The sequence below is a fragment of the Bos indicus x Bos taurus genome, chromosome 1 (genome assembly GCF_003369695.1).
Source record: "Bos indicus x Bos taurus breed Angus x Brahman F1 hybrid chromosome 1, Bos_hybrid_MaternalHap_v2.0, whole genome shotgun sequence".
Taxonomy (NCBI): Eukaryota; Metazoa; Chordata; class Mammalia; order Artiodactyla; family Bovidae; genus Bos; species Bos indicus x Bos taurus.
The window spans coordinates 109,302,585-109,325,572 of record NC_040076.1 but is presented as its reverse complement, the minus strand read 5'-3'; positions in this window follow the sequence as shown (position 1 = coordinate 109,325,572).

The window sequence follows — 22,988 nt, the reverse complement described above, 5'->3', positions numbered from 1 at the left end:
AATGCTTAAAAACAGAGCCAAGGAAAGAAAAGGAGGAGGCAGGAAATCTCCCTAATGAATGAAATTCTAATCAGTGTAGTGTTTTTACTTCTAGCAATCTATTTGTTAGAAATATGAGAAGGAAGTAATTCCTATGTTAGTCTTTTTCTATTCAGTAATATCTTTCTAACCATGTGCCTGAATACACCAAGCTGTCATTTAAATTTCTAGTTTGAACACAAGTGGGGTTTAGTGCCATCACAATGCCTACTCTCATGGCATCATAGGATTACAAGTGGTCTGAAGCAATCATTTCTTTGCCCAAGAAAATGGGAAATTTCCAGAACAGATACATTTCTAGTCTTTTCTTGAAGCCTTTCAGAATTTGAGGTTCCATAATTTCCCTGTGATGGGTTTCAGCATCACATGATCCTGGGACACAATACATCTGTTTTAACTTAAAGAAGGATCTATTGCCTCCAAGACAATGACTTCATCTTACCAGACATCATCTCCTTTTCTCCTTAATGAGAAAGACCAATGCAATGATCTACAAATCCCTCTGCCTCAAAGATTCAATTCCCTTACACTGATATTTTGGCTTCTCTTGAAAAGCAAACAACCTTCTACTTAAAGGCAGAAGAAGGAGCCTGTCACATAGAAGGAGCCACTAATATCTATTGAATGAACAAATGCATGCATGCCTCTTCTAAACCCTGTTCTCTTGACCGAGAAATTAAATTTCTCTCAATTTTTTTCACTTTACTAATTTTTCATCATAAAAGCTAGGGAGATTAGGATGCATAGTAGAAAGAAAATGCATAGTTAAATGAGATCTAATCAAATTTATAAGCTTTTGCTTAGCAAAGGAAACCATAAACAAATTGAAAATACAATTTACAGGATAAGAGAAAATGTTTTCAAATGATGCAACTAACAAGGTTTTAGTTCCCAAAATATACAAGCAGGTCACACAGCTAAATATAAAAAAACAAGCAACCCAATAAAAAACCAGACAGAAGATGTAAACAGACATTTCTCCAAAGAACACATATGGATGTTCAATAGGTACATGAAAAGATACTCATCATTGCTAATTATTAGAGAAATAGAAATCAAAACTACAATGAGATACCACCTCACACCAGTCAAAATGGCCATCATCAAAAAGCCTACAAATACAAATGCTGGTAATAGTGTGGAGAAAAGGTAACCCTCCTGTACTGTTGTTGGGAGTGTAAATTGATACAGCCACCATGGAGAACAGTAAGGTGGTTTCTTAATAAACTAAAAATAGAGCTTCCACATAATTCAGCAACCTCAATCCTGGGCATACATCTGGAAAAGACAAAAACTCTAATTCAAAAAAATACACACACACCAATGTTCACAATGGCACTGTTTATAATAGCCAAGACATGGGTGCAACCTAAGTGTCCATTAACAAACAATTGGATAAAGAAGATGTGGTTTACATATATACAGTGGAATATTATGAAATAGTGCCATTCGCAGCAACATGGATATACCTAGAGATGATCATACTGAGTGAAGTAAGTCAGACAAAAAAAATTATATGGTATCACTTATATGTACAATCTGAAAAATGGTACAGACGGACTTACTTACAAAACAGAAACAGATTCTGACATAGGAAACAAACTTCTGGTTATCAAAGGGGAAGCAGGAGGAGGAATAAACTAGGTGTATGGGATTAACAGATACACACTACCAAGTATAAAACAGATAAACTGCAAGAATTTACTGTATAACCCAAGCAACTATATGCAATATAATGTAATAACTTATAATGGAAAAGAATAAAGAAGAATATGCGTGCCTGCTAAGCCATTCAGTCATGTCTGACTCTTTGCAACCCTGTGGACCATAGCCCATCAGGCTCCTCTATCCATGGGCTTTTCCAAGCAAAAATACTAGAGTGGGTTGCTATGCCTTCCTCCGGGGGTCTTCCTGACCCAGGGATCGAACCCATGTCTCTTACGTCTCCTACATAGGCAGGCAGGTTCTTTACCATTAGAGTCACCTGGGAAGCCTCCAAAAGAATAGACATATATACATAAATATGTATAGATATGTATAACTGAATCACTTTGCTGTTCACTGAAACTAACACAATATTGTAAATCAACTATACTTTCATTAATAAAAGAAAGAAAATGAGCTTCCACACCACATTCATTAAGTATATAAAGTGGAACAAATTGTTTAACCTCTCTGCAACTTTGATTTTTTTCTTTTTAATATGGACTAAAGTAGTTGTCCTCAGTTTGTTGTAAGACATATGTAAACAGCCTAGTGCAAGTTGAAAAAACACAACAATTTTTATTTTTTTGCCTATTCTCTAAAACTCTGAAGTTACTCCACTCTTTAAAGGAGATCATGGGTGGGATTGTTATTTGCCTATCTCAGTCTACATCCTTTCCTTCCCTTCTTCCTAATAAAAAGGCTCTAATTTTGTGCTGGTTCAGTTAAAGATGGCATTTGCTAGCCTCTCTTGCAGCTATATACAGATATATGAAAAAATTCTGCCAATAAATGTAAGCTAAAGTGTCATGTGTCTACTTTCATAAGTGAAAGAAAGTGGAAGTGTTAGTTGCTCAGTTGTATCTGACTCTGCAACCCCATGGATTGTAGCCTGCCAAGCTCCTCTGTCCAAGGCATTCTCCAGGCAAGAATACTGGAGTGGGTAGCCATTCCCTTCTCTAGGGGATCTTCCTGGCTCAGGGATCAGGGTCTCCCAAATTTCAGGCAGATTCTTTACTGTCTGAGGCACCAGGGAAGCCCAGGGTTTCCTCAAATGGAGAATGAGCATCTTCCTTCATTTCTTCCTTCCTTTCTTCTTCCTGTTGCTCAGAACATGGATGTTATAACTATAGCGTCTGCTTCTATCTTCAACTCTGGGGATGTAAGACACATGGTAAGAATGGCAGAATAGAAAGCTGAAAGGGGTCTGAGGTTCTGTGAAGGCCTCACCTGACTACATCTACTACATCCAGACTTCTTTTATTGAACAAATAAACTTCTACCTTGTTTAAATCATTGTTACTTGAACAGTTGCTATTATACACAGCCAGGCCCAGAAGATAACTTCAATTGGATAAAATATGTGGTAAACTTTAATCTTAATTAATATTAATAGATAATTAGTGTATATTCCTTAATCACTCATATATTATGTTTCCTTTCATCTCTATTATCACGTTAACTTAAACGACAGTAAAACTACAACGATGGTTCACACAACTTGCAATATTTATAATTTCCATTAGTTTTTATAATTAGTCAGTGTTACATTTTATGCTTTTTTTGGCCTCTTCTCTAACAGGTCAAGGTCAATTTCATTTGAATTAATTTTTTCAGTGCATGTGTGCTCAGTTGTGCCTGGCTTTTTGTGACCCCATTGACTGTATCCTGCCTGACTCCTCTGTCCATGGGATTCTCTAGGCAAGAATACTGGAGTGGGTTGCCATTTCCTCCTTCAAGGGGTCTTCCTGACTCAGAGATTGAACCCATGTCTCCTGCGTCTCCTGCATTGCCAGGCAGATTCTTTGCCACTGAGTTACCTAGGAAGCCCAATTTTTTCCAGAGGTACTAATAATATTACTAATTCATAACAATTTAGAAAACAATATGGCAGAGTTGAGTGGCCTAGGATTTGTGATCTGAAGGCTTCGACTAACCCTAGTGCTACCATCATTAGTTGTGTGACCTTAAACAAGATGTTTAACTTCTCTGAGCCTCTCTCTATTTTATCCACAACAAACAAGGGTACTAATAACTCTGTCTTGCTAGCTTATTGGAGTTAGTGAGAATCACATAGGATTGAAAGTACTTTTTAACAGATAAATCATCACACAGATGTTGCTTGTTATGAATAGCATCACAAGAGACATACTATAAGTAAGACTCTTTATCCATACAGATACTAGATAAAATTATAAGAGAGAAAATTTTAAAGATTCCAATATGTGATGGTTTCCAATTTCTTCTATCAAGGGTAAAACAAATCTTTGATCAGGGAACTTATTGTAAAATATAAATGGATCAGAATAATAGTCATAGTCTATAATTTTTTATATAGAGTTGTTTAGGTGCAGAAGGAATAAATATTTAAGATCTTGAATTCTAAGCAATGAATCTGAGGATCTTTGTACTCTTGGTTCTCTCTGGCTCCTTTCTTCCCTTACCACTCTGGCATGGATCAGTGGAATCTGATCCATTGCCCTTGAAGAGCATGACAGAAAGGTCAAAGTCATTCTTTTATAGCTTGCCAATCATTTGGGACACAACTGAAAGTGTCAGTAAAAATCAAGGTAACTTATATCTGTTACTTCCTCATTGTCCAGGTGGGCAATCATAGAAAGAATTATTCAAGCTCAATTTTCTCTTCAAAAGCTTTATTGATTGCTGCATAATGTTTTCTGATGGTCCAAGGAGCTTATGTTAACTCTCCAAATGAATTGGGCACATCCATTTGATGCTTACCAGTTAGGTGAAGATTCCAGTTACAAAGGCTCTGATAATGAATATGCTTCAATGGAAGAAATGAACTTAAATCCATATGTATTTATCTCACACATAGTGATTATACTGGATCTGGTGCAGTGATGTACCCTTTTAGGGTGACCACATATCTTGGTTTGCCTGGGACAATCTTAGTTTATGTCTGCTGTCTTAGCATAATTATTAATAGTACCCCTTTTACTTTCTAAAGCACTCTGATTTAAATGATAAATTATATGCTTACCCTATTTGAGACTTTTTATTGTCTTGGTTGACTAATAATGAGATGTGTTTATAAATTCTAGGCAGGCATCATGCTTTTGTGAACAATCTGCCCTGTTGTGGAATGTTTAAGACAACATCTCTAATAATCCATGTTTTCTTAGACCTATGGAGCAAAGACCAATTGACCTTTTTTGGAAAGAAAGGCTTTAAAATATCACCATCTCTGAACATCTATATCAGAGTCTGATGAATTTTTTGTAAATGACCCGAAAGAGTAAGAGTTTCAGCCTTTGTGGGCAACGCAGCCTGCGTGTCAACTACTGAACTTTCCTGCTTGAAAGCATCTAGATAATACGTAAAACAATGTGATCCAACAAAACTGCATTTACGAAAATAGGAGGAAGGAAGGATTTTGTCTGTGGTGTGCCAACCCCCACTCTAGTGTTTTAATATTTTCTCTTGATAACTGGCTAAGTGGAATTTATACTTTTCAGATTTCTCTTCAAGTGTTAAAAGGAGCGAAAGACAAACAGTTGGCCCTAGCTACACTGTAACTAGCATCATGGAAAGACACTCTCATTTCTTACAAAGCTTTTCTCTCAAGCTTTCTGTCATCTGCACATCCTGTTCTATTCAGAGTCAGAGTCCACATTCAGTCTAAAGAAGTGCAATGAAGATGCTCCCTCTTTAAATGAGTCAGTACAAATGGGTATCCTTCAAGTGCTGTGGCATTGACAGGCAGCTATATTTGATTGCTTAGGTGTTTTAAAAGTTGTTTTGTTTTCAACATGTATGACAAAGCAGTTCCAAGAGATTTTTGTCTTATTGTGTACCTTCTTGTGTTTTTGATGGGGACAAAGTATAAATCTACTTTTGAGATAAAATGCTTAGATAAACAAGCTTGCATCTGTGAAAGAGGAATTAAAGAGGGAAAGAATTGAAAGCATGTCAGTAGTTAAAACACAAGAGAAAAGTCCATTGCCCTTTAAACTGAAACAGAAGGAAAAAACATGAAGGAAAGTCTTGAATAAAATTAAATAAATGCTGAAACTGTACTCAGAAACACATCAAAACATGGCATTGTTTTCTTGCTATGTTGAGAATTGTGATAATATGGTATGATTCACAGTGGGTATGAGTGTGTGTATATGTGTATGTGTGTATGTGAACAGGAATTAAAATTAGACAGCAACAAAATGTTAAGACCAAGATATTGGACATACTAAGCAAAGAAATGTATTCAGTCAAAGTAAATAGACAAAGTGTGACATGCTCTAAATGATGATGAGTTGATGAATTCTTTGCTGTCTGACCTGGAATATCAAGCCCCAATCAGAAATAAGTGGACTGTCTCTCCTAGAGAGGTAGACACTAGTTGCAGCCTGGGGAAAGAGGAAACATAAAAGCAGATCTAGATTTGCCTTACAATGACAGCTGCATATTAATCTAAAGAATTTCTAAAAAATCAAAAAGACATTTTTCAGCAAAATACACCCCTAGAGCCTCAATCATAAAACGGGAATAAACTTGAAACAGGATTGATTTCATCTTAAAGGGAATATTTCTTTGAAATGCTACCAACTGTAGTTGTCTTATTTGGTTTTCAATCCTATAACAAAATTGTGCCATATTGTGTCAAATAAGAAGATAATATAACAGCTTTAAACAAATTTTGTAATTATGGGTTCAATCAAAAGTGCATCAAATTTGTGTGTATTTGGGAAGCTACGCCATTGAATACTAAGCAGCTCTGTATATCAACCTTCATTTTTCATTTCAGTTTTAAGACCTTGACTCTTAAAGGGTTAGATTTTCCAAGTAGAAGTTAGAGACTTGAAGAGATTCCATGCATTTTAGTTGTTTGCTAGTCTCTTTAGAAAATGCCAGGTGCTGCCCTAGAGAGGTTAAAGATATTTAGGCATGAATGAGATATCTGTGGTCTAATGCCTCTTTAATTAGCCCCTAAGTACAGTTCTAACCTTTGGGTATCTTCACACTTCACTAGGACAAGGTTTCCAGACTCATGAAAAACAAGGTTTCTTGTGCTAAGAGAAGCCTTGATAATTGAATCCAGTTTGGTTTGGTTTTTTATAAGACTATCTTTCCAGCATTTAGTGTCCTTTGAATGGAGAGGGAGAGAGTGATGGATAGGTTACAAAGGCGTTGTAGATTTCCAGTGTGTCAAACAGGCCTGAGTTTAAGTTCTGAGTGTCTAGTTCTTACAAACTTGGGCAAAGCATTTTCTTCTCCGGGTTTCAGTTTCCTCAATGTAAACTGGGGGAAATTTTATTACCTCTTTTCAAGGTTGTTGTGAGAATTATCTAAGATAATGTGTACCAACCCGCTCCAGTATTCTTGCCTGGGAAATCCCATAGACAGAGGAGCATGGCAGGCTACAGTCCTTGGGGTTACACGAGATATGGACATGACTGAGTGACAAGACAACAACAATGTATACCAAATACACAGCCTCAAGTCAGTCACATAATAGTGGCTCAATAAAATGGGGCTGTTGATAAAGACCTTGAAGTCATAACGAACTAAAACTGAGTATCTGAGTAAGCTTGGCAAGAAGTACGGGAGGTATTCTATTTAAGGAGATTTTCTTTCACCAGCACGAAAAGCATAATAAATAACTTTGACTGGGTTTGAGAAGGCAGAGGATATGAGCACAGAGACTTGTATGACTCCACACCCTTTTATACTCTTCTTTCCAGAATTTTCTTTTGTCACTGAGTTCGTGTATTTAAATATTTTCACTATAGTTTTTTTTGGTATAAATTGAATGTGTGTTCCAGTTTTCAATGCAAAAAAAAAGTAATACTGTAATAAAATACTGTTTTTCTCTCTTGCTAACATGTTTCCATGAAAGAAAGTAAATTTTGAAGCTTTCTATTTTCTTTTTTCTGTTTATTAAAAAAGTTCCCTGCATACAAAGTCTCTGGCAAAGTAAAGTTTATCCTTTATCTCTTAAGACTTGATTCACCTTAAATCTTTTTAAGGGCTGCATTATTGCATAAAGCAAACTGTGCTTGACATTCATCACACGAACCCTGAGGAATAAACAAATCACTCAAAACTGCCCAGGGAAATGTGGGGAGAAGTGAGAGGAGGAAGCCAGAGCGGGCTCTCTTTCACTGAGCACCGAGGGCGTACCGCCTCCTACACCAGGGACTCAGGCAGCCTCACAGCAGATTGTCAAGTGCAGGCCCCAGAATAAGAGAACGGAGTAATCAGCCTACGGTCACCTAACAACCAAGTGGCAGACCTGGGATTTGACCCCAGAGCTTGCATCCTTCCCACCTGAGTCAAGTGCATTCGGATCGGGTTCAGTGGTGTAAAATAACAGTGTCCAAGGCTGATTCTCTCCCTCGAGCTCCACTGGAAAAGCTGGGCTCCTGCTGCTTTTAAGGAGCAATGGGGAAGGTGAAGAAAAGAGCTTCTTTGCAGAAGCACTCTCAAAGTGTGGTCTCCAAACCAGTGGCATTAGCAATACCTGGAAACTTGTTAGAAGAGCAACCTCTGGGGCCCGATCTGAGTCAGACACTCTGGGGAGGGGTCAGCAGATTGTTTTTTGTTGTTGTTATTTTGTTTTGGGGTTTTTCTTTTGTTGGAGTATAATTACTTTACAATATTGTGTTAGTTTCTGCTGTACAATGAAATGAATCATCTTCATGTACGCTTATAAACCCTCACTCTTGAACCTCCTCCTCGTCCCTCTAGGTCATCACAGAGCACCCAGCTGAGCTTTCCTAGTAGCTCAGCTGGTAAAGAATCTGCCTGTAATGTGGGAGACTTGGGTTCGACCCCTGGGTTGGGATGATTCCCTGGAGAAGGGAAAGACTACCCACTCCAGTATTCTGGCCTGGAAAATTTCATCAACTGTATAGTCCATGGGGTCACAAAGAGTCAGACACGACTGAGCGACTTTCACTTTCACTTACCCACTAGCTATCTATTTTACACATGGTAGTGTATATATGTCAATCCTAATTTTCCAATCCATCCCACCCTGTGATTTAATGGGCTCCCCAAGGGACACTGATGGTTGCTAAAGTTTGAGAACCATCACTCTATAGCTCTGGACAACCTGTCTTCAGAATAAGGTGCAAGACACACCCTTAATGTCTGCCCTGCCTTTTCAATCATGGCCAACAATTGAGCTCGCCCTAGAAGGGTGGAAATGAGACAATTTCTGTGAACAGTGTTGAAAATGTTTCAACGTAGAACCCAATGTTAGCTTTTAATTTGTCCAAAAAGTAGTACAAAACACACTTTGTCCATTTCTGACAACAGCATGGAAGCCTTTTAATTAGTCCACCCTGGAGGAAATAGAGATGTGCTTGTTAAGTAATTGCTCTGATTACTGGTAGGCAGGGGTGTGCATTGTTTTCTGATGCATTTGTTGGGAGTGAACAGTGCTACCAAACCGAAGGCTTCTTACAGAGGACGTTAACATAAAAGGACTCCAACAAGCCATGCTGGGGAGAGGGAGGTGGCGTTGATGGCAGGAACAGTCACAGAGCCAAACACACACACACTCACAAATACCAGTTCACACTGTGCAGACTAATCAGTGGCATGTATCTCAGGAAAGTGAGCATTAATATTTCTACTAGTTCCTGAAAGTTCAAAAAATATATCAAAGCCTGGTGCCTTCCTTCAAGCTCCCATTGCATGGAGTTAAATATCTATATTTCACTGAAGGTGACTTAGTCAGTGACAAGATGTAGAGATCAGGTTATAGGAATATAAAAAATTGAAGTGAACACTGTTCATAAGAGTGTCCCATCTTACTACAATGGGCATCACATCCTAGCACACATTCAAATCTGGCAAGGAGTCTGAGTAATAGTACTCACACTCTCAGAGTTGGAAAAGGATGCTGAGACTGTCTCCTCCCACTACTCCCCAACTAAAGATCCCTGTCTTTAACAGCTCTGTCCCAGCCTCATTTTTCTGAAGCTACACAAGTAGAATCAGGTCTGCTGATGGGGCTCAGGCTGTTGGAGCCACACACAGAAAGGGAATGTGGACCCAAGTGACAGAGGCCAGTTTTGTGGTCCCCAAAAGCACACTATAAGAAAATGTGAGCAGACCACACTAAGTAGTTAGACTTTTTATCTTTTAGTTCCAGATTCTAAGAATAAGAATTTAATTGGCTTACTTCCATCAAGTCACCCTGGATGAGGAGTTTACTTCTGGCCCAAGCAGTGGCAGTCAAAGGCAGCCTCGCCTGGGGGTTGAGGGAAGAGTAGAGTCTCTAGGTGACAAGGATGACAGGGCTGACAGTGAAACATTGGGTACCACACTGACTTAAATTTAGGGGTAGACATATCCGTCTCCTCCTCTGGATCATGAACATCATCACATCTTATGTGTCTTAATAAAACCATATTCTAGAGGAATCTCAACCTGTTAGAATGTAAACATGAACTCAATTTTTTAAAACTAGCTGTAGACTTTAGGATGAAAGCAAATATTTCAAATTTCCTCCTTGGAGGCTCAAGTAGAATTTCACTTTTCCAGTCCTATTGAGGTTATGTGTGGCTATGTGACTTTCTTTGGCTGATGAAATCTGAACAGAAGTAAAGATCATTTCTGGCAGAAACCTTGAAGGGCGGTGCTTGTTTCGGCACAGCCCTGCCCCCTGATATGAGGACTGTGGAGGCATGCCTCAAGAGGGTGCAACATCAAGCTGGCTCCTTGAGTGACTGCAGTGAGTGAGTCCATAGCTGACCCATGAAAGAATACCAAACATGTATCATTAAGACACTGAGATTTTGAGGTAGTTTGTGTCAAAGACCAATTCTGTACTAGACACTGAAAGATGGCAAGACAGATTTTATCTGAGCTAATGCAGTAGGGAAGAGAGATGTCAGTGTAGAACTGAACTCAACCCCCAATACAGCAAAGACAACTGGAAAGATTTATAGTCAATGGGCAGATTGAGGGGACTCAGTGGATGGACAAGTGCTCAGAGAAACTTCACTAGACATCAAGGACAGGGGGATTCTCAATAAACTGGCTTGATAGGATTCTCTGTGAAAACTGGGCCCAGCAGGCCACAGTCAAGGTCTAGATGAGAAGGGGACCCTGACTAAGCTTGGCCAAGGAAGGACTCCTTGTCATTTGTCACCTCCGCCTAGATTCTCTCTGCCACTTTGTTAGGAAATGTTTCTTTTGAACCCTGGAAGAGTTTTCAAGAACTGCTATAACAGAATACCACAGACTAGGTGGCTTGAACCACAGAAATATTGTTTCACAATAATCATGTTTCACATAATCACTTCTAGTTCTGGAGGCTAGAAGTGCAAGATCAAGGTGTTGGCAGGTTTGGTTTCTTCTGAGGTCTTTCTCCTTGACTTGCAGATGTTTTTTTTTCCTCTGGATCCTCACATTGCCTTTCCTCTGTGCAAGTGCACCTTTTCTCTGTGTCCAAATTTCCTCTCTTTACAAGGATACTAGTCAGATTGGATTAGGGCCTCATGACCTCTTTTAAATTTAATCACTTCTCTTGTTGTTTTGTCATTAAGTTGTGACTCTTTTGTGACCCCATGGACTGTAGCCTGCCAGGCTCCTCTGTCCATGGAATTCTCCAGGCAAGAATACTGTAGTGGGTTGCCATTTCCTTCTCCAAGGGATTTTCCTAACTCAGGGATCGAACCCATGTCTCTTGCATTTCCTGCATTGATAGGTGGATTCTTTACTACTGAGCCACGTGGGAAGCCCAGTCACTCCTGTACAGGCCCTATTTCCAAATAAGTCACATTTGAAGTACTGGGTGTTAGGGTTTCAACACATGAGTTTGTGGGGGCAGAATTTAGCCCGCAACAAGTCTCAACTGCTGCTGCTGCTAAGTTGTGTCGTTGTCTCCGACTCTGTGTGACCCCATAGACGGCAGCCCACCGGGCTCCTCTGTCCCTGGGATTCTCCAGGCAAGAACACTGGAGTGGGTTGCCATTTCCTTCTCCAATGCATGAAAGTGAAAAGTGAAAGTGAAGTCGCTCAGTTGTGTCCGACTCTTAGCGACCCCATGGACTGTAGCCTACCAGGCTCCTCCATCCATGGGATTTCCCAGGCAAGAGTACTGGATGGGGGTACCATTGCCTTCTCTGAATTTTCCCAGACTAGCCTTAATTCTACTCTCTCTAGTCTCCAAAATGTATTGAATGCTTTCCTGCTCATGCCAGTCATCCAAAGGTGGGAACTTTTCCTGGTGTGGTCTGACCAGTGATGAGGACCACACATCTCTTACTCCCTTATTCCAAACCCTATTCTTCCATGGGCAAGAGCTTAATGCCTTTGTCACTCAACTGGCTCTTCTTGACCCTAGAACTTCTTTGGGGTGACTTTGCTGTTAAATCTCTCTCATTCAATTGATTTTCTGAACCCAAACACAGAAGTTTATATTTACATACTTTGCCAACAAAGGTTCGTCTAGTCAAGGCTATGGTTTTTCCTGTGGTCATGTATGGATGTGAGAGTTGGACTGTGAAGAAGGCTGAGCGCCGAAGAATTGATGCTTTTGAACTGTGATGTTGGAGAAGACTCTTGAGAGTCCCTTGGACTGCAAGGAGATGCAACCAGTCCATTCTGAAGGAGATCAGCCCTGGGATTTCTTTGGAAGGAATGATGCTAAAGCTGAAACTCCAATACTTTGGCCACCTCATGCAAAGAGTTGACTCATTGGAAAAGACTCTGATGCTGGGAGGGATTGGGGGCAAGAGGAGAAGGGGACGACAGGGGATGAGATGGCTTGATGGCATCACTGACTCGATGGACGTGAGTCTGGGTGAACTCCGGGAGTTGGTGATGGACAGGGAGGTGTGGCATGCTGAGATTCATGGGGTTGCAAAGAGTCGGACATGACTGAGCGAATGATCTGATCTGATAGTTAAAAAATACATGTTTATTATTATCCTCATTACATTTCCTCTTCTTGTTTTTGACTTCTTTATGACTTTAGAGTAGTTTTCAAACCTTAATGCTGCTGTCTTTATATCCTTACTAGTCCTCTCAGCTGTATGTCCGCTTCCGGTTTAATGAGGTTGTCTTCCCTGCCTTTATCCAAGTTGTTGTGAAATATGCTTAACAGGAAGGTCCAACAGAGTTCTAGGTCACACTTGGACAGCCCCTTGCAGGTTGACATCTGTCCATCAGTTCAGGTGTATAATAGAACACTGGTGAACCCACCACAGACCTGGGTTTGATCCCTGGGTCAGGAAGACGCTCTAGAGAAGGGAATGGTTACCCACTCCAGTATTCTTGCCTGGGGCCATAAAGAGACAGGCACAACTGAGTGACTAACACTTTCCTTCTTTGAACTCACCATTTGTCATCCAACCCACATTTGTCATCAGAAGTTGCTTTTCCCCAAGGTCAAAAAAGCTGACATCCCCATCCTCTCATATCTTTTTCTTGGGCTATTGTGCACATGGTTTGTATACCAGGATTTGAGCCACAGCTCCATGCTGCTAGAGATTTGATTTTTCTGTTGGTTCTGACCTAACAATCCCATATGTTCTGGATCCTGGTGGCTCAGCAATTACTCAGCTGAATCTGCCCAAGCAGAGCTTGCCCAAGGGGAACCCAAAGAGGGCGCCCCTGGGTAACCCTGAAGCTTGGGGGAGCCTCAGTTCTGACAGTAGACTGAGCATTCTGAAGGGCTTTCCCTTCATCAGGGGTCCTTGGCACTGTATTGTGGACATTCTCAGATCCACGTAAATGAATAAAAAGCAGTCCCAATTTAATCTGCCGCTCCAGCCCCTGTGAGGACACAGCTGGTGAGAGTATGCTGACTGTATTCACAAGTCAGTCCTTTCTCTCCAGCCTTGCAATAATTTTGTTGTCTTTGTTATTCTATATCCTGTGGTGACTTCCCTGAGTGCAGTGAGTGATTAATTTAGCTGGTGTCACAGGCTACAACATGTTGATGTAAAGGGAAAAAGAAAGGGAAAAAGAAAAGTGTGGAAGGGGTGAAAGGCTGCTGCAGCAAACACACACAGAACCCAAGCTCCAGCCCTTGTACAAGATGCTCCAATGGCCAAAGTGACCCTGCGACATTGTTTTTGTGAACAGGAGTATGAACTTCTGAATGGCTGAGTTCCAAAATTCAAAGCCTGAAACTCTCCCAGGGCTCCCTCACTTCCCCCACTGCCTCTGAAACATCAATAGCTTTAGGAAATAATGAAAAACAAATCAGAAATAAAATCAGAACTTGAAAACCCATGGTTCTCTATGAAAAAGGCTTCTACTGTTCAAATGCTGGTTTATAAGAGAGTGAGATTTGGGACCTCGTGTGAAAACAAAACTCCAGGTTTCTCTGCAGTTTTGATGCCCAATTTAACCCTTTATCTTTCTCGGCTCATGAAGTTGAAAACATTCATGCGGCCACGAATTTCTGAGAACTCAAATTGTTCACCAGTCTAGGTAGAAGCTTATGTGTACATATGGTGATTGATGCTGCTGAGAGAGTTTATCAAGTGATAAACTCAACATAAGGTAGTTGCTGTCTTTTTCTTTTAACTGATACCATGAAAAGAGATTAATTTCATAATGGCTAAGCCACTGGTTTTTCCAGTGGTCATGTATGGATGTGAAAGTTGGACTGTGAAGAAAGCTGAGCGCTGAAGAATTGATGCTTTTGAACTGTGGTGTTGGAAAAGACTCTTGAGAGTCCCTTGGACTGCAAGGAGATCCAACCAGTCCATTCTAAAGGAGATCAGTCCTAGGTGTTCTTTGGAAGGACTGATGCTAAAGCTGAAACTCCAGTCCTTTGGCCACCTCACGCGAAGAGTTGACTCATTGGAAAAGACTCTGATGCTGGGAGGGATTGGGGGCAGGAGGAGAAGGCGACGACAGAGGATGAGATGGCTGGATGGCATCACTGACTCGATGGACGTGAGTCTGAGTGAACTCCAGGAGTTGGTGATGGACAGGGAGGCCTGGCGTGCTGCAGTTCATGTGGTCACAAAGAGTCGGACACGACTGAGCGAATGAACTAAACTGAACTGAACTGAAGCCTATGATGGTGGCTCTGCAAATAATACAGTTTTCCCTATTGAGAGGTGGGAGGGAAGTTCAAGAGGGAGGGGACATATGTATACCTATACCTGATTCATATTGATGTTTGGCAGAAACCAACAAAATTCTGTTAAGCAATCATTCTTCAATTAAAAAAAATTAAAATAAATATTGGAAAAGGGACTTCCCTGGTGGTCCAGTAGTTAGGACTCTATGCTCCCAATGCAGGGAGCCCAGGTTTCATCCCTGGTCAGGGAACTAGACCCCGCATGCTACAACTAAGACCCAAGGTAGCCAAGTAAATAAATATTGGGTTAAAAAGTAACCAAAGAGAGAATAATTTGTTTTAACAGTAAGCCCAGATTTTAACATTTTTATCCTTAAAATAATTTTTAAAGAAATGGCAGTGATAATTTTCATTAAAAAGTGATACAACTTCACTAAAGAAAATGAAAAATATCTTACAAAAAGACCCGAAATCTCACCATGCAGAGATAATCACTATTAACATGTTTAAGTCAGTATTTTTCAGGCACAAATGTATGTATGTGCCTGTATATAGGTGCTCAGTCATGTCCAACTCTTTGTGACCCCATGGCCTATAGCCTGTCAGGCTCCTCTGTCAATGGAATTCTCCAGCAAAAATACTAGAGTGGTTTGCCATTCCCTTCTCCAAGGGGTCTTCTCGACCCAGGGAGTGAACCCATGTCTCCTGCCCTGCTGGCAGATTCTTTACTCTGAGTCACTAGAGAAGCTTCATAGAGTCCTGTATTTTATTCTAAAAATGAAATAATGTTGGACATACTAGTTTATAACCTATATTTCTCTACTTAATAAGTTGTAAACATCTTTCCTTCATATTCAATTTTCTTCTACGTTATTTTTAATATCAGCACAATATTCATTTCATTGGAGGGTGGGGGTAAAATGATACATGTAATTAGTGACTCAGTCATGTCTGACTCTTTTCAACCCTATCGACTGTAGCCTGCCAGGTTCTTCTGTCCATGGGATTCTCCAGGCAAGAATACTGGAGTGAGTTGCCATTTCCTTCTCCAGGGAATCTTCCCAACCCAGGGATCAAATCTGGGTCTCCTGCATTGCAGACAGATGCTTTATCGTCTGAGCCATCAGGGAAGCCCAAAATGATACATACTGTGATTTAATCTTAAAAATATGAGATAAAATAAAAATTATTGAAAGTTCTACAAAACTGAAACCACTGTAAATGTTTGTATGAACAGTCTTCTGAGAGCTCTCCTGTACAATATCTTGTGCTCCTCATGTTTTTCAATCTGCTTTTGAGCACTTGGCAATGGAAAAAGGAGAAACTTGCATATTTCTACACATAGCTGTTTGTCATTATTTTAAAGGGGTACATTACATTCCACTGTGAATACGTGCTAAGTTGCTTCAGTCATGTCTAACTCTTTTCCACCCCTTGGACTGTAGCCTGCTAGGCTCCTCTATCCATGGGATTCTCCAGGCAAGAGTATTGAAGTGGGTTGCCATGCCCTCCTCCAGGGGATCTTCCTGACCCGAGATGGAACCTGCGACTCATTTTGTCTCCTGCTTTGGCAAGCAGATTCTTTACCACTAGCGCCACCTGCAGTAGGTGCCAATATTTACAGGATGAATCAGATCAGATCAGATCAGTCGCTCAGTCGTGTCCGACTCTGCGACCCCATGAATCGCAGCACGCCAGGCCTCCCTGTCCATCACCAACTCCCGGAGTTCACCCAGACTCACGTCCATCGAGTCAGTGATGCCATCCAGCCATCTCATCCTCTGTCGTCCCCTTCTCCTCCTGCCCTCAATCTCTCCCAGCATCAGAGTCTTTTCCAATGAGTTAACTCTTCACATGAGGTGGCCAAAGGACTGGAGTTTCAGCTTTAGCATCATTCCTTCCAAAGAAATCCCAGGGCTGATCTCCTTCAGAATGGACTGGTTGGATCTCCTTGCAGTCCAAGGGACTCTCAAGAGTCTTTTCCAACACCACAGTTCAAAAGCATCAATTCTTCGGCACTCAGCCTTCTTCACAGTCCAACTCTCACATCCATACATGACCACAGGAAAAACCATAGCCTTGACTAGATGAACCTTTCACACCACTGATAAACATTTCGGCTGTGTGTGCTATTCTGAACAATGTTGTGATGGACATCACTGAATTTTATTAGCTTGAACTTGAAAGATTACCTCTTTGTAGTAAATTATACATGCAGGTTTGCTGGGATAAATAGCATACACATTGTACATCTTAATTACTAAAGTGACTTTCAGAAAAGCACTCATTTTCATCTCTACTAAGGTGGGATACAGAGAAGGCGATGGCACCCCAGTCCAGTACTCTTGCTTGGAAAATCCCATGGATGGAGGAGCCTGGTAGGCTGCAGTCCATGGGGTCTCGAAGAGTTGGACATGACTGAGTGACTTCACTTTCACTTTTCACTTTCATGCATTGGAGAAGGAAATGGCAACCCACTCCAGTGTTCTTACCTGGAGAATCCCAGGGACGAGGGAGCCTCGTGGGCTGCCGTCTATGGGGTTGCACAGAGTCAGACACGACTGAAGCGACTTAGCAGTAGCAAGGTGGGATAACTAATGCTCAACAACACCAAGTTACATTAACTTAAACATTTAATTTTGTCCATCTTCTGGGTGAAAAACTAAATTTATTCACTTTATTGATTATTAGCATGATTGAAATATTTTAATGTGTTGAATTTTTACTTCTGTGAATCATCTGTTCATGTCCTATGCCTTTTTTGTTGTTGGTCTTTATTGATTTGTAAGAATATTTAGTCAATAATATTTAGTTGTGATCTATCATTTGTCTTGTAAATATTTGTTAAATTTTGTTTGTTTTTAAATTTTGTTTATATTTTTAACTGAGCCAAAGTTTACTTTTTACAGTAAAATTTCTCAGTTTTTACGTATTTTCACCACATGATTAGAAATTATTTTCTGATCCAACATTATAAGAAAGTATCACCATTTAGAGGTTTTATTTTTTTTTACTTTTAAAACTTTGATCCATATAGAATTTACTCTAGTATATTGAACTTTCTTCTAAATGGCCATCCAGTTGTGTCAATACTATTTATTGGGTAATTCATTTTCCCTATTAATTTGAAGTGTTACATTTATAAATTATCTATTATAAATTCCCACTTATTTTTTAGAACTTGTTTTTATTGCAAAAATAATATATGCACATGGTAATAAAGGATGCAAGCATGAAAAATTGTACAATACAAAAGTAAGTCTCCACCAACATTTTCCCTTCCCTAGAAGGAGAATTTTCCCAGAACATCACTCTAGGAATAAAAAGCATAGGTGCGTGTACATGTGTGAGACACATGCATAATACACAGATGTATACATGTATGGGTATCCCATTTTATGTTTACATAAATTAGAGCTTTCTACATGTACCGCTCGGCACTTAGTTTCTCTTTTTTTAAACACTGTATCTTGAGACTCTTCATAATATGAACAGAGCTACTTCATTCTTTTTCATAATTGTATAGTAGTCCATTGTGTGTAGTTACCATAATTTGTTTAAACAAATAGCCTGTTTGTTGACAACTCTTTCAGTTTTCAGTGATCAACAACCCTATAATGAATATCTCAACACATATTTATTGCACATGTATGCATAAAATGTGGTACAAATTCCCCAAAGTGTCAGCTGTCAAAAGAGTATATGTATCTGTATTTGGTAGATATTACCAAACTGTCCTCTAAGGAGGGCTGCCTTACTCCATTCAAGCTGCTATGACAAAATATCTCAACTAGGTAGCTTATAAACAACAGAAATTTATGGCTCACAGTTCTAGAGGCTGAAAAGTCCAAGATTAACTTTCCATCATGTTCAGGTGAGGCCCTCTTCCTTGTTAGAGACTTCTCATTGTATTCACACATGGCGGAATTGGGCAAGGGAGCTCTCTGGGTCCTGTTTTATATGGGCACTAATGTCACTCAAGAAGGTGCCACCCTCATGACCTAATCATGTTCCCAAAACCATACCTCCTAATACCACCACATGGGCATTAAGATCTCAACATGACTTTTGGGAGGCCACAATCAGATCATAGCAAGGTCAAACCAACTGTGTACTATCTACAGTGAAAGAGTGCTTAGATTCTGTCTCATATATTTTTTTTTCTTTCTCAATCTGAAAATTGAAAAATGTTATCTGTTAAAGTGGATTTCTTTTATTATTAGTGAGAGTGGGAGTCTTTTCTTGTATTTATAAAGCTTTATTTTTAAACATGAATTCATGTTCCTATTCCTTATAACATTGAAAGAACTCTTTGTATATTGAGAAAATTAATCATTTGTCAGTAATATATTTTTAAATGTTTTTCTGGTTGGTCATTTGTCTTTTGACTGTATTTACAATGATATTTTTGCTGTGTATAAAAATAATTTTTAGGTAGTAAAATTTATTAACCTTTAACTTCATGGCTTCTGGGTTTGTTTTCTTGCTTCGAGAGGCTTCCACCATTTCAAATTATAAACAAACCTTAATGTTTGCTTCTAGAATTCCTATGTTTCATTTTTTTATGTTTGTCTTTGAGTCACCTTTCTGTTAAGAGGATGATTGAGTATATTCACTTTTAGCCTTTTCCCAGAGGTATAGATAGTTGTCCCTAAAACTGTTTATTGAAAAATCATTTTTTCCATTGATTTTAAATCATGGGTTTGTCATATATGAAATTTTAATATAAAGTTAGGTCTATTTCTCAAATCTGTTCTATTGGTCTAAATTTTTAGTCTGTGCTGACAGTGTACAGTTTTAATTATTATAGGTTCATAATACATCTAATATGTGGCACATCTCCATCAATAGTCTTTTTCTATATTTTCTTACTACTCTTGACAAATTCCTAAATAAACAAGAAATGTTCCAGGAAAATAAAAGAAACTTTATTAGGATTTTTATTAAAACTGCATCAAATGTATAGCCTTTCTGCCTATCTACTAGGTCTCCTTTCATGTCCTTTACTACTTTTTGGGGTTTTTTTGCAAATTCCCTGCACATTGCCTATTGAGCTTAATTTGAGATATGTAATGGGTTTTGCTTCCTTGTGAATGGGGTAATTTCTCCAATTAAAGTTTCTTTCAGATATTGTTTGTCTATTTAAAGTAAACTTAAATGAGATTTTTTTTCCTTTTCTCACTTCAATATTGATATTCTTACTTTTATGGAGAATTCAGATATATAACCACCACATTATCAAAACAAGTTGTGCATATGACCCACTCCAAACCCCAACCGGGTGCGAACTGATCAAGAAATGATAGGAAACACTTACCAAGTAGGTTGTTAAAATAAGATAATGGACAATCAATTTAATCTTCAGGTAATTGTACAGTTTTAGAGGGTTTTCTAATTTAACATAAAAGCAAAGGACAGTGTCATTCTTAGCAGAGGACAATAACTTCATGTGAATCAATGCTGGTGACCAGCACACTATGAACATTTTGTCACTGATTCCTGCCCCCTCTTCCCTTTCTTCCTGTCTGTGTCAGAGATGTTTTCTCTTAATGCATTCAAAAGGGCTATTTTGGGATTTGAGTCACCTTTTCTCCTTGTGTCTCTGCAACAGACACAATCCATCAACCTCCTATCATACACAAAAGAAAAAAATCCACTCTCCAAGATAGCCAGGCAGTCATTTGGTGCTGTGTCTTATCACAAGGGCTGGGCCCAGGTTCTCTGATGTTTCCGAGTGTGAATTCTCAGCCACCTCGGATACCCACATTTGGTGCCCTGCCTGGCTCAGTTTAGAACAAAACACTTTTCCTGACAAGTTGTTTGGTGCTGATTATATTTCAATTAGTGGGTTTGTCAAAACCCTGCAGAAACCCAAAGAACAGCCCTTCACAGGTTCTGTTAAGAAGTCATATGAACTAGGTGAAAATTATTGCATCATGGACAAAGAGGCTATAACCATGTCATAGATCTTTATATCAATAATTGAAGTTGCAGATGCTAATTTGGCTGTGTTAGTAAACTTTACTAATAAAGACAGAATAAATAAAAAGAGAATTTTTTGTGATTATTCAACTGGCTGGGGGTGGCCTGCTATTAAGTTGAGAATCTAAGAAATGCACTTGCATAATAATTATTCTTTATGAAAAGGAAACTTGACCTTTAAGCAGTTGTTAGACTGTCTTTTTTTAAGGAAGCAGCTGCCCCACTCCTAATTTACAGTAGCTCTACTGCCTGATACGTGAGCAGATTGGAAAAACCTAGAGGTAAACCATAATGTTCCCTAAATTGCAGCTTCATGCAGCCAACTACCTGCTTCCCAGGTGGCTCAATCCACCAGCCAGTGCAGGAGATGCAGGAGACATGGGTTTGATCCCTGTTGGGACGATCCCTTAAAGGAGGGCATGGCAACCCACTCCAGTATTCCTACCTGGAGAATCCCATGGACAGAGGAGCCTGTCCTCTGGGCTACACAGTTCATGGGGTCACAGAGAGTCCCACATGACTGAGCGATTGAGCATACACATGCACACACCTACACACAGCTAAACCATCTACTTGACATCCGCAGCCAGTTTTAACAGGACTAATGCTGAGCTTCCCTCTTCTCCCACCCCTGCTCCTCCCATAGTCTCCCACCCAACAAACACCCTTTATGCTTGATGTTCTCTCACAGCCCATATCTAATCCATCGACAAATCAGGGTGGCTCTGCTTTCAGACTCTCTCCAGCATCCAGTCTTCACGTCCATACTGTTACTACTTGAATCCCAGACATCATCATCTCTCCCTAGCAGCAACAGCTGCTAGGCTGTTGCACTGGCCTCCTAAGTGGTCTAGTGGTCTATTCTCACCAAGCAGCCAGAGTGGTCCTATAAATACTAAAGTATGTCCATTATTCCAGTGCTCAAAACCCTCCAGTGGTTCCCTATGACGCTTGGTGAAGTGAAGTGAAGTCACTCAATCGTGTCCAACTCTTTGTGACCCCATGGACTGTAGCCTACCAGGCTTCTCTGTCCATGGGATTTTCCAGGAAAGAGTACTGGAGTGGGTTGCCATTTCCTTCTTTAGGGGATATTCCCTACCCAGGGATCGAACCCAGGTCTCCCACCTTGCAGGCAGACGCTTTACCTTCTGAGCCACCAGGGAAGCCCTCAAGTAAAAGCCAATGTACTTATCAAGTTCTACAGAACTCTTAGGATCAGCCCCCCGTCACCTCTCTACCACCCCACCCATCCCTTCACTATCTTCACCCTAGACAACTCACCAACCACTCTGATGTTCCTCACACACCAGGCACACCCCACCTCAGCCTTTGTGCTTGACTTCCTTCTCCTCCAGGTTTCACATGGCTTAGTTTATCACTACTGCTGCTGTTGCTGCTAAGTCGCTTCAGTCGTGTCTGACTCTGTGCGACCCCGTAGACGGTAGCCCACCAGGCTCCCCTGTCCCTGGGACTCTCCAGGCAAGAACACAGGAGTGGGTTGCCATTTCCTTCACCAATGCATGAAAGTGAAAAAAATAAAGTGAAGTCGCTCAGTCGTGTCCGACTCCTAGCGACCCCATGGACTGCAGCCCACCAGGCCCCCCCGTCCATGGGATTTCACTGCCTCAAGGTTTTTACTTAAATGCCATTGTATCATCAAATCTTTCCTTGGATATACTGTCTCAAATTGCAACCCCGTACTCTCACTTCTACCTCTTCCTTTCTTTATTATTCTCCTCAGTTTTCAGCACTAACATATTTCCCATTTTATTTGTTGATCTATTGCCTGCTGGAGTATGAAGTCTTGAAAGGCAAGGGTTTTGTCTAACTTGTACCCCTTGCACCCAGAACAGAGTCTAGCACATTGTAAGCTAGACTTCGTTCTAGCTTACAATGAATGAATGAATGGACAGTTGAGGGCAAGGGCACAATAAAATTTTAACATTAAACTTCCACAATATACTACTTTTTCATGTCTTAAATGAGACACTTGAAAGGCTCACTGATAACGCATATGTTATCCGTGGACAGAAGTGCCTGGTGGGCTATATAGTCTATGGGGTCACAGAGTCGGAGGTGACTGAGTGATAACACTTTCACTTTCAATGCCTTTTTATCACTTGAAAAAATACAATCAAAGCTTCACAGTTTTAATGATCAACTGCTACCATTTCCTGTTGTTTTATTTTTCCTTGAAGGAAGACTCCAAAAGGCAAAGGAAGCTGTGTGGTTCTCAGCTTAAACT